The 16,950-nt window shown below is 32.0% G+C and overlaps 1 protein-coding gene across 15 annotated transcripts in view; it reads right to left on the bottom strand.

Moving 5' to 3' along the window:
- LOC143225590 (USP6 N-terminal-like protein) overlaps window positions 1-16,950 on the bottom strand; it is an 84,944-nt gene that overhangs the window by 50,357 nt on the left and 17,637 nt on the right. The window contains exons 2-3 of one of the 15 annotated variants that reach the window (XM_076455299.1): window positions 7,033-7,117; window positions 3,824-3,878 (exon numbers count right to left, since the gene is read on the bottom strand). The exons of 9 other annotated variants lie outside the window; for them this stretch is intronic. The gene's annotated coding sequence lies outside the window, so the exon portion shown is untranslated. Of the gene's footprint in view, window positions 1-3,823; window positions 3,879-7,032; window positions 7,118-9,416; window positions 9,456-9,846; window positions 9,970-16,950 lie in introns of those variants that run through there. 5 more of the 15 variants (XM_076455301.1, XM_076455294.1, XM_076455297.1 and 2 more) reach the window with 5 other exon arrangements.

Genomic DNA, 16,950 nt, shown 5'->3' with positions numbered 1-16,950 from the left:
ATTGAGTGAAGTTTGTTTCAAAAGTGTAACTGGTAAACATTGTTGTTTTACTGCTAGTTAGTTGTATGTTTGTTTGTTTGTTGTTATTGGTGGTGTTTTTTTTTTTTTTTTTTTTGGGGGGGTTGCTTAAGTACCGTGCAAAGCTACACAAAGACTGTTCGTCCCTAATTTTTAACTTAACGATAAGAGAGAATGCAGCAAGTAACCAATAACCCCCATAAACTTATGGCCTTCTCTGACTGAATAGCTTGGAATCTAGCCGTTACTCTTATAACGCTTTCCCGGTACCAAAGTAGAGAGTCCGATTTTGTGGAAAGAGAACGCAACCAGTAAAATTCTCCGATTCACGTTCAGCACTAATCACTTAGCGATACCTTGTCCCTATGTAACTGTTAGTGCATATATTTATATAAAGCGAGAATAAACGTATATTTAAACGAGAATTGTGAATACATAAAGACGTTTTTTAACAGAAAGGAATCCAAGTTAGTTTGTTGATTTCTGGAACTTACAAAAACGAATTATAATATTTAAAATATATGTATGTCATTAAATTTTATCTTCGTATTTCTTTACAAACCTAGCCCGCCATGGCTAGGTGGTTCGGGTGCTCAACTCGCAATCTTAGGGTCACAGTTTCGAATTCCTGTCCCACCAAACATGCTCGCCCTTTCAGCCGTGGTGGCGGTACTCTAAAATGATGGCCAATTTCACTATTTGTTAGTAAAAGAATAACCCAAGAGTTGGCGGTGAGTGGTGATGACTAGGTGCCTCTCACTGTTAAATTAGGGACGACTAGGCCAGATAGCGCTGTGTAGCTTTGCGTGAAATTCAACAAACAAACTTTATAAACATGTTTAAACCACAACTGAAAAAGTGGAAAAAACATTTCGTTTTAAACTGTTTCCGAAACAAACTTATATACGTTAAGTTGATTAAAAAGAATCGCTAACATTAAACCCAAGATTTAAAACCATGGCAAAATAAATATTAGAATCGGCTTATAAAACATGAATAAAAACTTAAAATTGAATGCTTCCTTCATTAATGGACAACATGAACGTTCTTTAAGTTTCACATTTTAATTTTTTTTCCGGTGTAGCCTCATATGGACAGTATATTTCTTATTCTTTCTAATTCATACACAAGAATTAAATGGCACAATAAATAAATCTTAAAATATTTTGTACTCTTAAAAAAGGAGAAACTTTAGAAAATTATTCAATGGATCTTTTATTTACGTTTAAACTACACCCAGAAATAGATTTTGAGTATATTTTTACGACATTCCGATCACTCATGTAGCCATCATCGGGTAACTGTCATCTGTTGTGTGAAATAATGCGTGAGCATTTTGTTCCAGTTTATAAAAACATGCATGGTAGCACCTACGTTTTGATTTAAATTAGGTTTTAGCTCATAGCGCACGAATAATTAATGTTTTTTTTTTATTAGTGCTGTTTTCCTTGCATATTATTTTACATTTATTTATGTTAATTGAATGTTGATTCGTTGTGCTGTTTTGGTAAATGTGTTATGCGAGAATGTTATATTCTTTGATCCTAAAATTTACGTTGCATTCCGCTTTACTTGTATGAGTGCATTGATAAATTTCAGATGTTTCTGTTGTTGAAGTCATCTAAGAAACGGTTATTCTGACAACATTTGATTTTAGTGTTCAGTTTTTGAATACAAGTGACTTTGCTATTTGTTTTTATTTCCAGATATTTGCGATTTTTGGTTTGTTTGTTTGTTTGTTTTGAATTTCGCGCAAAGCTACACGAGGGCTGTCTGCATTAGCCGTTCCTAATTTAGCAGTGTAAGACTAGAGTGAAGACAGCTAATCATCACCACCCACCGCTAACCCTTGGGCTACTCTTTTACCAACGAATAGTGGGATTGACCGTAACATTATAATGCCCACGCGGCTGAAAGGGCGAACAAGTTTGGTGTTACGGGTATTCGAACCCGCAACTCTTAGATTACGAGTCGAACGCCTTAACCCACCTGACCATGAAGGAAGCATCCAATTTTAAGTTTATATTCATGTTTTATAAGCCGTTTCTAATATTTATTTTGCCATGGTTTTAAATCTTGGGTTTAATGTTAGCGATTATTTTTTAATCAACTCAACGTACATAAGGTTGTTTCGAAAACAGTTTAAAACGAAATGTTTTTTCCACTTTTTCAGTTTTGGTTTAAACATGTTTATAAAGTTTGTTTGTTGAATTTCACGCAAAGCTACACAGCGCTATCTGGCCTAGTCGTCCCTAATTTAGCAGTGAGAGGCACATAGTCATCACCACTCACCGCCACCTCTTGGGTTATTCTTTTACCAACAAATAGTGAAATTGGCCATCACTTTAAAGCACCGCCACCACGGCTGAAAGGGCGAGCATGTTTGGTGGGACGGGAATTCGAAACTGTGACCCTAAGATTGCGAGTTGAGCACCCGAACCACCTAGCCATGGCGGGCTAGGTTTGTAAAGAAATACGAAGATAAAATTTAATGACATACATATATTTTAAATATTATAATTCGTTTTTGTAAGTTCCAGAAATCAACAAACTAACTTGGATTCCTTTCTGTTAAAAAACGTCTCTAAGTATTCACAATTCTCGTTTAAACATACGTTTATTCTCGCTTTATATAAATATATACACTAACAGTTACATAGGGATAGGGTATCGCTAAGTGATTAGAGTACTGAGCTGTGAACCTGAGGGTTTTAACTGGTAGCGTTCTCTTTCCACAAAATCGGGCTCTCTACTTTGGTATCGGGAAAGCGTTATAAGAGTAACGGCTAGATTCCAAGCTATTCAATCAGAGAAGGCCATAAGGTTGTGGTGGGTGTTGGTTACTCGCTGCCTTCTCTCTTATCGTTAAGTTAAAAATTAGGGACGAACAGTCTTTATGTAGCTTTGCACGGTACTTAAGCAAACCTCTCCCCCCAAAAAAAACAACCAACAACAACAAACATACAACTAACTAGCAGTAAAACAACGTTTACCAGTTACACTTTTGAAACAAACTTCACTCAATAATCAATAGGAATTTATATTTCAAGTATATTCTGATAAAAACACCTTTTCAAGAACTAGTAAAATAATCTTAGACAATTTATTGCCAAGAAGAGTAACTATTACTAAAGATGATTAATATATATTTATATGCACCAATGAACAGCAAATACAACGTACGAAGCAATTAACACCGATCAAAATGGTTAACGTATTTACAATTAAACACATAGGAGTTCAAGGTTGATAGCTACTTTCCTACAGTCCTGCATGTATTTTTAAGCATAAAGCTACAAAATCATGTCTGCGCTATCTCCGCTATGGGCTTCTTACAGTCAAAACAATCAGAAAAATCCACTGGAAAGTAGATCTATTCTTTTGCATGGTACAAACGTATTTATGGTTCTTAGCGTACAGAACAACTCTCATGTTATACTTATAACAGTTTAAATAATTTAGAAATTAGACATACATAAAAAAAACAAAAGATGGTTTCTGTGACACTTGGCTAGTAATAATACAACCGGGCTTAACTGTTTATTTTAGATTCAAAGTAATATTGGGCTATCTACTGTGTGGGCCGCGAGGAATCAAACCCCGTAATACAGCAGTGCAAGCCCATAGGCTTTCTCTGTTCCACCGGCGGAGATAGTTAAAAAGAGAGAGATAAAGGGGAAGAGGGGTAAATATGCGTCAGATAGTCTGGTAGTACTTTTATATTCGATGTTTTTTATTAGTTGAAAAACATTTTATGTTCGTTACTTCATAAACAGTTTAAAATAGAAATATATTTATGTTTTACCATTTCTTGTTTTCGATTTACCACAACACCTATTACGGCCAGCCTGTAGGTGGACCTAAATGGAAAACAATTACCACTTACAATTGCTCTATACAATTACGAATGGTAAAAATGCAGAAAAACAAGATCATATATTTATCTGCACGAAATCACAAACTTACATTCAATGCTTTCTTCCCAATTGGAGTACGCCCCATTTCTCACCCAGGGCACAGCCTCTTAGTTGAAACAATACTTTTTAGCAAATGCATTTTCTTTCTCTAGTTTAGCACACAATTTCAATTGTACTTGAAATACTTCAGTTATATGTGTTTATAAAATAAATAATCGAAAATAATATGAGAAAGATAATATATTAAAAATGCCGAATATCCAGTGTTACGCAAGCACGCCTAAACCAAACAGTTTGTTCACACATCAGCGTTCTAGATGTACTGAAGTGTGAAAGATATATATAGCTTTTCAGTTAATGCAATGAACGATGAAAGTTTTGATCAGTAATAAAGAACATTAACCAAATAAGTTCGTTAATTTCGCACTTTAAACAACGGAATGAATGAGCTGCTCGGTAACAGTTCTTTAAAATAGCACATACGGTTGAAAGAACGAGGAACGATCACTTCTTATCCTAACAAATACGTCAAGTTTATTAGGTATTCACAATTCGATAAAACGACATTTATACGTGAATGATACACTACTTCATGGGCTTAAAATTTGATAAATTGTCGCTATTACCTATATTTCAATTATCCCAAAGAATCAAACAACGGCATAGAGGAACACTGCGATCAGGTGAACACTGCAATCCTCGTCCCGCAAGACCGGCCTCCATTGTAATACCGAACATACACAATCTGCTGACGATTCTATGTTCCCTGACAATGCCCAAGCGCGAGCCGAATGGGAATTTTCAAAGGTGGAGGTGAAGGCATTGGTTTTCAGAACGATTATTGGAGAAGGAAGACGGGAGTCAGCGTTGCTATAATCAGTGATGTCGAGAAACCCACTTGTTGAGAAATTTATATGCAAAAACGGCTCGTTTGGGTTGAGAAAATATTTTACATAGAAGAGCGAACAACGTTTCGACCTTCTCCGGTCATCGTCAGGTTCACAAAGAAAGAGGTAACTGACCGGAAGCTGACCACATGTTTGAAAGGGGTTGTGTAACTGTGTGTCGAAATGTAGAGGGCAGTATTAGATGTTTGAATATATAATTTTATTTATTTTATTATATTAATATAGGTATAAAGGCGTTCCTTTATATTGGTTTATTTTGGGTTTAAGTTGTTGTATAAGTAAGGCTTCTTTAATTTTGCGTTTGTTTATGTTTGTTTCTTTATTTAGTATTTGAGTGTTTTCTATGGTTATGTTGTGTTTATTTGACTTGCAGTGTTCGAAAACGTGTGAAGGTGACTTTTTATGTTCTTTGAATTTCAAACATGTGGTCAGCTTCCGGTCAGTTACCTCTTTCTTTGTGAACCTGACGATGACCGAAGAAGGTCGAAACGTTGTTCGCTCTTCTATGTAAAATATTTTCTCAACCCAAACGAGCCGTTTTTGCATATAAATTTCTCAGCGTTGCTATATTTACACATGGACAAAACTTGTGAAATCGACAGGCTCAATGACCATGTATACATTCCGGCAAGAGTCAATTTATTTAAAACTACGAACTGGCTGGCTTTTGTATATTTTCTGTTTCCAACTGTTACTTTTAATTGTAATTTAATACACAGACGACACTTCAGCAATAAAAAAATGTTGTACGTACGTAATAAATAATAATACTAATATGTTATAATATAAGCAAAAAAAAAAATAGTATTTATCCTCGTAATTGTCTTTTTTAATATTGCAGTTTTCTACAGTCTGCTGTCATTTGCTTGTTAGTTAGGGCTATATTAACTTTTTCTTTTTTGTCCAACATAATTGCCATGGTGATACACTTGTTAAAAACAAATACTTGTATATCTTTAACTAGCGTAGCTTCTAAACAAAGACATTACAATAACGAAGGTTTGAACGAGTCTCAAATTAAGACGTACTGTAATTTCTTTCAATCTTTATGTTTAGTACTGGGTCAAGGTCGAACTTGGCATGTCCACAGAAAGTGTATTTTAGGAGAAAAAGATTTTGCTTTTATTGTAATACACCATTACTTCACACGAAAACGTGCAATGGGCTATGGAAAAGTCCATAAGAAGTGGAAATGTATTCATTTCAGGATGTTTTTTTTAAAACCTTCTTGAGAAAAAAATTCAAAAATAAAATGGATTAAAAACTAATAATATCTTACCATAAGAAGCAAAAGTAACAATTCTAATTGTTATAAGTTATTGACATAAGTTATATGTCAAAATATTTGACATGGAATATAACTGTGTAAAGCAAAAACACATTCTGGCATTTCTGGGCTATGGGTGGATTGCCTCTTCATACACTAACTTGCAAACCAGAAACTCAGAACGAAATTAGAATTGTTACTTTTGCTTCTTATGGTAAGATATTATTAGTTTTTAATCCATTTTATTTTTGAATTTTTTTCTCAAGAAGGTTTTTTAAAAAACATCCTGAAATGAATACATTTCCACTTCTTATGGACTTTTCCATAGCCCATTGCACGTTTTTGTGTGAAGTAATGGTGTATTACAATAAAAGCAAAATCTTTTTCTCCTAAAATACACTTTCATCAAATAATGTACATCATCGTTTTTTTTTCTTTTTATTAAAATTTTAGTGAAATAAAACTTATCAGATGACGTCAATAAATTCAAATCGTGCTCAAACTTGTTCTGTTAATTTTTTTCCCATCGAAAAATCATATTCATGTTCGCAAAATTAAAGCTGGATCTTGCTGATGCAAACAACAAAAACCTCATCTCAAGCTAGGATCTTGCTGATGCAAACAACAAAAACCTCATCTCAAGCTAGGATCTTGCTGATGCGAACAACAAAAACCTCATCCCATACCAAGCAATTTCCAAAGCAAGGTAATGATACATACAGGCCGACGTTAACAAAAATCTTGCGCGTGTATAAATCAGCCATCGGAAAGCACATCAAACAGTGTAATCGAATTAGAAAACATAACTAACCCATTTACAATAAAGGGGGAGTAAATGAAACCCATATGAATGATTTACCAATATATTTATTTCAGAAAGCCAATGAAGATTTAAATAAGATACGACAAAATGAAACCTTACGACTGACATTCGAAGATTCCCAGATCTAATCAAGCAGTTGTGTAGGTTACTTCCTGTACGCTTAAGATTTCACACTCTCTCCACCCTGAGAAGTAATGTAAAAAAAATATTAATCGAGTGCATAAATGAAAGGAAAATATGAATATGAACTCATTTTCCAATGTTATTGTAATTTACAACTGTTGTTTTCTATTAATAGTCACTTTGCAGAATAGACTGATGTAATTATAACATACTTCTGAAGTAAAATTCCGGTGAAATGTACACTAATCAAAACTAGTATTCATATGCAAGTATTTTGATACATATAGTTTGTAACATAAGTTTAGTTTTACTTTTATCTTTAAAAATGTTCCAATCTGCCTGACTATCACATTAAGAACACCTGTACCGAGTTTCCCGCTGGGGTTACCAGTGTGACGTCACTAGTAAGTGAATAGAATTTAAAGCGGGTGTGTCGACAATTAAATCTACCGAGTTAAAACTTTTGTATGTCGATAAATATCTACTTGTCAGACAATAAATATATACATGAACGATAAACACGTTTATAACGTATTCTAACCCTCCTACACATCTTAGACTATAGCGTGAACTTAAAGGGGAAATACAAGAAATTATATTTAACTCGCAGTCCTTCCATACACAAATACACGCACATACAATCATGAATCAGTCTTTTTTTTTTTCGTATATAAGAAATGCCATCTTTGTTCCTACGCAATAAAAATGTCAAGTATTTTATTTTTTTGAATAAGTACTTCTATAACTGATACTTGAAAACATTAATTTTCTCAACCGAATCCGGCATGAGGCTTGTTGTAATGATACTACGAGCCTATTTTCTTTCAACTTAAGAATGTATAGCTACATGACACATAACACCCTCAAGCAAATCATTGGGTCATCGTGTTATTAGTAATTGCATTTCACAACATTTAAACCACTTGTGTGATAATGATTCCAAGAATATTTTAAAGTGAAAACTGAGAGAATTATTATTTTTATACAGTAAATTAGAGATACTGGTAGTATTTACTTTTATACTTTAAGTAGAATTTCAAAAATAAAAGTTCCAAAAATAAGTGCATGCCTTCCGTTTGTTGGTTTCAGAACTATGAAGTACGTCAGTGTATGATGAAACCCTCGTAGCAAATAAAAACTAATTGGCTTAACCAGATGGAATTCGTTACTGGAAGTTACAAAATCTAAGAACTTTTGGGAAAAACACAATAAATAAAAAAAACATGAATTTAAAAACCTGCAAATGGGGATCGTAGCAAAACAAGGCTGGAGATAATGTACACATTATTTGTAGTTTTAAGAAATAAATAAAATTACATTTGGTGGAATCAAAATAAAGATTAGTAGTTTGAGTAAATAATGGCTACAGTTAACTTATGTAAAATATGGAAGAAACAAATAGACTTTTCAATGCATTCACGATCTTCGCAGTACCTTATTTAGTATATTCTACAAAAGGTTCAGGTGCAATATACCAATCCGTTTTTGCTGTAGACTGGCAAGATAATATGAATTACAAACAGGCTGTTTTGAGCAAATTTTCTTTTCCTTGTAACTCTAACATACTTTTTGTGCATTTCATAAGCGTACAGCTTTAGCAGTCGATAATAAAGGTTTAAAAATGTTGTTTGAACTTAAAATTTTTTACTGTTTAAGGTGCTTTTAAAAAAGTCCGAACGTTCTACTAGGTTTTTTTCTAATTCCTTGCTATCCCTATTACGAACCAGTATCGTGATTCATGATAAAATATATACACTGAAAAACACTTTAGGTGTGGAACAAAGAAGCAGCAAAAAACAAAACAACGAGAAACTGGTATCTACACTTAAAAGTATTGATACAAAATGTTACAGAAAACATTCATTCATTAGTTAGCCAAGCCGCGTTTTTTGTTCATCTTGGGACATGATGGTTGGTAGTTCATAAAATTTCATATAAGTAATTTCCAAAATACAAATTAGGGCGATGATTAACAGTACAATATTATTTATTTATTTTAAAACCAATTACTAATTATTATTAGATTCCTGATGATTAACGAAAAGCTCGTTAATATGAAATTTTATCTACAGCCTTAACCTATTTAATTACCTTAACCTTTATTATTAAAAAAACTAATACAAATCAAGTAGCATACCTGACCAGTTTTAAATCTTAACGTTATAAAAGCTCTACAGCATATTCGATTATCTCAACGTTACTATTTTGCTAGGTATTATGAAACAATATTTTTAATGAATTTGATATTAATTTAAAAATTTTTATTTTAAGGCAATAACACTGTGCTAGTCCGTTTTATAGACATGGAGCTAAGGAACACGCTTTAACTAACTCTTAATAACTACAAATATAGAACATACCTAGAACAAGCCACGCGCCTTTCTTTAGTGACCTTTTCATAGTCTAAGCATTCACATTAATGAAGCACAAAACGTCATCGGATATTTACCTGCGTGCATAATAATTTAAGTTACATCTCATCTAATCCACTCAAATTGATCAACAGGGCGAAGAAGAGAGAAAAGAAAAAACGCGTCATACAAGTTAACAATACAACAACAGCTGTATAGCTGATCATCAAAAATGTTGTAACAAAAATTTATTTTTGATTTAGAATGAAAAGGCGTAAGAAAGATAAACAGGACCGAATGCTATTCATATTCAAAAAGATAAGAGGCTATAAAAACAACTACATACAATTTTAAAATGATGTTATATACAAGTTTTAAAATACATTCGTAATAACCGTGATTAGAATACATAAACATCAGCCATGAAGAAAAAAATTACCTTCACAATCAAAATGATGTCACGAAAATACGATTGCACTGAAATACTTAAGGCTATGCCGCGTAATAAACAGCAGTAGAGAAGAACTTACATACGTACACTTAAGAATGTTTACACACCTCTTAAAACTTAACTTCTTTCACGCGGATATTGCTCTAGGCGGTATACAACATACCAAAAAAGGATCGCATTTCTTGAGTTTGTGGAACGAACGTTGGGTGTTCACTACAACATGTCGACTTCAAAACCGAAACATACATGAATATTTAAAAAATAAAATTCAAGAAACAAGTAACAAATCAAATCTATTTTACTAATTTTATCTATTTTTGTTATATTTTTATAACTTATTAGATAAATTACGGTTTAATTTTAAAGTAAAATTATGATTGTAGTAAATTTAAGTTTTATCTATTTTAGTGTTTTTTTTTACTGTCCAATGGTATGTTAATTTTAGGTTTACTTATAATACTTAAAAAGTTTGGGCTAAGAGTTTAATAATTCTAAGGATAATGCAATTCCCAAGTGATGATGTTTTTTTTTTTTTCCATGCGTCGCTGGGTTTAAACAAACATGATTTTGTGTATGTGAAATTAACTACGTGTGTTTGTGTAGACAGTAAATATTTTGTAATGAGCAATGAAGAAAATTGTAATTTGTCTCAAACCAAAAACTTTCTATACAACAATGTTCTCAACAGCTTTCATCAGTTTGTAACAAGTTTAAGATGACAATTGTTATATTGACGTTATTAGCCTTCAGTAATAAATCCCAGTTATTGTAGTATCTTAGAGACCTCTACATGCATATGTTAATGTAAGGTACATAGGACAAAAAATAATACAATATCGAAAACATGTTAAGTCTTTACATTTTGTGATATTAGAAGTTAGTGACAACCTTTACTTCAATTAGTAAGCCTTGAAAAACAGATATAATATTACACCATCACTATCACAAATGAATCCAATTATTGAAACCTTTGATAATAATAAATTTTGTTTTAGTATTATTACGCAAAGCTACAGAAAGGTTTTCTGTACATAGTTATTCCCAATTTTGAACCATTAAATTAAACAGAAGATAATAACATCCATTGCCAACTCATCTGACAGTCCCAAGTATAGGATTATTTTAGGGCAATGAGATGCAAGGTATAAACCTTTGGATTCAGAGTCTAAGCACACTAAGCCAGTGTTGCCAAGTCAGATTACAATAAGCAGAATTTTTTTTTTTTTTTTTAAAAAAAGCCACTTTAACTTTTGTGAGTTTCAGTTTGTGGTTCTGGAGCTTGTTTTATTCTGAGGTTGGTCATTTATGCTTTCTTTTTGTAATAGCTGATTTACACACACAGTAAAATGATTGTAGGAGTGGTTTTGGTAATTTACTAGGTCAATGGATAGTCTATATTTTAATTAAACAAATTACCATTTTGAAGGCAAGCCATAAAAGAGAACTTTTAAAAGAAAAATATCACAAATAAAACTTAGTAACTTTATCTGTTTATAAAGATAGTCACATAACATTTTGTTAGTAGTTAACTCTCAGGACTAGGTTTTACTGGATATTTATCTTACCAATAAATAAAAACTATACAAAATAATAAACATTTGATGCATGTTACTGATTTCAGTTCACATTTAAAAAAATACATAAAGTATTGGGTTGAGGAATAATTCATGATCATTTTTTCAAGTTAAAAAAATATATTCATAAATGAAATGCTTTCGCAAAATATTTCATGTCATTTGGTAGATAATTTTTTGCTCTAATAGATGGTGTGTTTGATTTTCATATGTCTTTAATTTTTGCTTTCATTTTCAGCTCATTAAATGGACTGTCAAGTGGACAAAATTGAGCATTTTCGACACCATCTGCTTTTCGCATTTACTTTCTTGCAATTTCGTTTAAAACAATGCATACTATATACCTAGGTATTACATGAAATAAAGTATCATAATAAATGTTTTGGGTGTAATGTGTTCATGCATTGAAGTATTGTATAGTCTTGCATGTAATGCTTGAATGAAATTATTTAAAAACGCTCACAAATTATTCCTCAACCTAATATAAATGAGGCATACCGGGTTATATTTGTTTGTACATCAAGTATAACGAGGCATACCGGGTCTTATTTGTTTGTACATCAAGTATAACGAGGCATACCGGGTCTTATTTGTTTGTACATCAAGTATAACGAGGCATACCGGGTCTTATTTGTTTGTACATCAAGTATAACGAGGCATACCGGGTCTTATTTGTTTGTACATCAAGTATAACGAGGCATACCGGTCTTATTTGTTTGTACATCAAGTATAACGAGGCATACCGGGTCTTATTTGTTTGTACATCAAGTATAATACCGGGTCTTATTTGTTTGTACATCAAGTATAACGAGGCATACCGGTCTTATTTGTTTGTACATCAAGTATAACGAGGCATACTCTTATTTGTTTGTACATCAAGTATAACGAGGCATACCGGGTTTGTACATCAAGTCTTATTTGTTTGTACATCAAGTATAACGAGGCATACGGGTCTTATTTGTTTGTACATCAAGTATAGAGGCATACGGGTCTTATTTGTTTGTACATCAAGTATAACGAGGCATACCGGTCTTATTTGTTTGTACATCAAGTATAACGAGGCATACCGGTCTTATTTGTTTGTACATCAAGTATAACGAGGCATACCGGGTCTTATTTGTTTGTACATCAAGTATAACGAGGCATACCGGGTCTTATTTGTTTGTACATCAAGTATAACGAGGCATACCGGGTCTTATTTGTTTGTACATCAAGTATAACGAGGCATACCGGGTCTTATTTGTTTGTACATCAAGTATAACGAGGCATACCGGGTTTTATTTGTTTGTACATCAAGTATAACGAAGCATACCGGGTTTTATTTGTTTATACATCAAGTATAACGAGGCATACCGGGTTTTATTTGTTTATACATCAAGTATAACGAGGCATACCGGGTTTTATTTGTTTATACATGAAGTATAACGAGGCATATCAGGTTTTATTTGTTTATACATCAAGTATAATGAGGCATACCAGGTTTTATTTGTTTATACCTAGGAATAATAAACATTTGTCTTTGGATCACAAATGTGAAAGATGGGAGAAATGATGCAAATAATTTTATCTGTAACAAATTTGTTAGAATGTTTAGGATAACGTAATACCACTGTTAATGTCATTGCATGTAATTGCAAATGTAATATTATATTAACAAGATTCGCACTGTAAAATAGATCACTGTTATATTGAAGACAATTTTAGTTTAACTAAAAATGATGAAAATACTGCTTGATGCTCAAGATAATATGTACTGTACAAGTTTAAAGAATATGTAATAACACAACACAATATTAATTTGTTAACTACAAAGTACAGCAAACATTTTACATACATTTTGTAATAATATTTTAATTCACAATATATGTTGGGCAAAAACAAATCAAGTAGGTAGGTTGCAGTTTAAAAAACAGAAAACAAGTCATAATGTATCAAAATACATGAAGGCTGCAAGCGTGCCATTCAAACAACTCTAAGTTACTAGTTTCAGTAGATACCAAAGTTTCTTGTCCACCAACTATAAATAATTGTGCCTATTGATAATACCATTGTTAGGAAATGTCCATCTGATAACCTTTCTTTAGGTCTATATTCTAAAGCCTCTATCAGAACAGAAAAAGCACTTTGCAACTCTGTTAAGTGTGTCACATTAAAGAAGCAATCAAAGTACATATCACTTATGTTTATGGATTACATTTTTAACAGCAAGCCCTAACCACATGTATCTACATAACTCTTTTGGCACAAATTCAGACCCTGGGGTCAACCTCATAACCATTTTGCACCTGTTATAGTTATTTTGCTATAACTTAAATTACTAAGTGCATGTTCAAAAGATTTGGCACAGTATCATTAAACATTACAATGCTTTCATGTGCAAAATGTCAGATTTCTTCTTACTATTATTATGTCTTAAAGTTTGTTTAGCAGTGTTTATCTCATGCCATTTTCATTTTAATATTAAAATATACTTTTATCCACCAGAAAATTTTAAAATTTCACATGTGAAATCCTTATAATGTCCAGATAGTTATAAAACATTTCTTTAGTAAAAATATTTTTATCCATTATTTTAACCAATGAATCTCTGTACATGTTCAGTCCATTCTAATGATTTCATAACTATCATAAATATAAGAAAATAAATGTAAATTATGCCTCTTCCATTCCAGAATAACTACAGATTATGGCACAAAAACATTAATATTTAGATGAAATAGCTTAAATCTTATAACATTTTACCCATATATATATATTTATTAATGTTAGTATATTAACTTTTCAGCCATGCCTGGACAATAATACAGAAGTTACAATGTGCACTCATGTTATAATATCCAAAAAATATAAAACTGACCTGTAATTTTTACAAAATCTTGACTATGCTTTAGTGGATTATTATTTTGTAAAATAGAGTCATATTTGAATTATTATACACAGTAGAGAGGTAAAGCAAACAATTTTCTCATCTAGTTACAACTTTTGTGCTCAAGTTGCTGCTTGTCATAGCTGGCTAAGCCTTTAGAACTTTCATATGTGAAGGATGTGAAATGAAAGAATTTTTTAAATATTTTATTGGAATAACCAAAAAATAATAAGTTACTATATCAATACCATAGAAATCCATTATAATTTATCATGCTTAGTAACTATGCTGTATTTGGGTCTTAAAAAAAAAAAAGACATCTTGAACGTACTCTAGACTCAACTTACCATCAAAAAGGTTTGTTTTGAAAGAAATAGAAAATGCCATTATACTTGCAAATGGCTAAGGAAGACACAAAGGGAACATTCTGAGCTTTTGATCAGTTATTCACATATATAGAAATAAGTGTATATAAGGGAGTTTCCAAAAATAGAAAGAGGTGAGCTGGACCACCGATTCATTCAGTACATGACAGATATCTCAGTAAATAGAAAAGATAGGTGTTTTTTATTTTTATATTCTATTTTACCAATATCAGTAATTTGAGCTATTTAATTCATACAAAACTACAGACTTTGTATTTTGATGTTACAAACAACAAATTTAAACCAGTGATGCACAAAAATCAATGTTTACATGGATGTTTTAAATTTTACTTTTAAATTAAAAATGAAACAGTGTATAATATGAAAATATATGTATAATCTACAGTTTGATACCAAACTTAATGACATAAATGTATAAAATAGTAGTTCAATAAAATTTTGAATGTGAGTCAAGAAACATGACATAGCTTTTGACCCATGACCCATGTGAAAATAATTAAGTTCATAAAATGTTAAAGGGACAAAAAGGAGATTTTTAGTCCATTAAGGATGTCCCTTATAGCTCCCAACTATAGCAACCCCTTACTTCTGATGTATTCATCCAATCCTTTCTTGAACTTAGTTAAATTTTCTGTCTCCACAACCACTGAAGGCAGTTCATTCCAAAAGCTAACCATCATGAAAACAAATACTGACTAAACTCCAGATGACTTCTACACTGCCAAGTTGGAATTTATGACCCCTTTTCCTATTATTTTCCCTGTTAAACACAAAAATGTTTGATGGATGTATATTATCAATACCCTTAAATATCTTAAGCACTTCAATCAGATCTGCTCTCACCCTTCTCCTCTCAAAAGAAAACAAGTTTGGAGGTTTAAGTCTTTCCTCATAGGACAATTCCTACCATCCCAAGTATCATTCCAGCAGCTCTTCTACAAACCTTTCACAATAATTCAATATTCTTCTTGATGAATGGAGCCCCAAAATGTACACAGTACTCTTAATGAGGGCTCACAAGTGATCTATACAATGAAAAAAAATCTTGTCTTATATTTAATGTTTCAATAAACGCTACTCAAAATCTTAGCCCTATTGCTAACTGCAATACACTGTTTAGATGAAAAGTAATTTTTCAATCATAACACCAATATTTTATTTTTTTCAACCATAGTATGTAATGCATTCCCATTTAAATTGCAACAGTAATTTGAACTGTGAACACCTATGTCTATTATCTTACATTTTGGATAGTTAAACATCATTTGCCCAATGTATCAAATAATCTAAATCCCCTTACAAGTTTGCAGCATCTCTGATACAATCAACCATTCCAAAAATATTAATGTCACTGGCAAATTTTAAGATTTTGTTGGTTATTTCATAGTCAATATCATCAATATAAACCCCAAACAGTAGAGGACCCAGCACAGAGCCCTGAGGCACAATACTTGTAACTGTGATCTAATCAGATGTAACTCTATTTATAACTACTCTTTGCTTCATACTCTCCTGTCAGTTTTTTTAAATCAATTTAAATATTTCTCCACACCCACAAATTTAAATTTTGTAACAACAAGTCTTTTGTAAGACTCTTCATCAAATGTTTTCTGAAAATCAAGGCAAACCAAGTCCATAGTATTTCCTTCATTAACATTTTCAGTAACATTATCAAAGAATGTCAAAATATTTGTTACACAACTTTTCTTTAGTAAAACTATGCTGACTCTTTGACACTATAAAACTGCATTAAGTTACTCTAATGCATTTTTAAGCACACTCTCCATAACCTTTTCAATTACTGGCATAACACTAACTGGCCTACATTCAGCTGTACAATGTTTATCACCTCCTTTAAATATTGGACTAACATCACCCAACGTCCAGTCTAAATAGTCTTCCACTACTCAATGACCAATAAAAAATATTAGCTACAGGTTTACAAATAAAATCTTAAAGTTCCTTTGACCTCAAGGATAAAAGTTTTCTGGTTCAGTGGAATGTCTATTATTAGAACCTGATGTCTGAAAAATTCATAATCACTATAAACAATCCTAACCAAATAGTACATGGATTCTGTTAGCAGGCTGATGTATTTCTTTTCACTGTTTGGAAAATTTATAAAATAAAAGTTACTTTGTACTTACTGAATTGTATTTCTTTTATTACTATTATTAAGGGAACTTGTAGTCATATTTCAAAGGCAAAGTCAGAGGAAGAGGCAATTATAAGGCCTGGTACATTAACTTGAATAAACAAAGTAAGA

This window comes from Tachypleus tridentatus, chromosome 9 (assembly GCF_004210375.1).
Source record: "Tachypleus tridentatus isolate NWPU-2018 chromosome 9, ASM421037v1, whole genome shotgun sequence".
Classification (NCBI taxonomy): Eukaryota; Metazoa; Arthropoda; class Merostomata; order Xiphosura; family Limulidae; genus Tachypleus; species Tachypleus tridentatus.
This window is presented reverse-complemented; position numbering and strand designations above follow the sequence as displayed.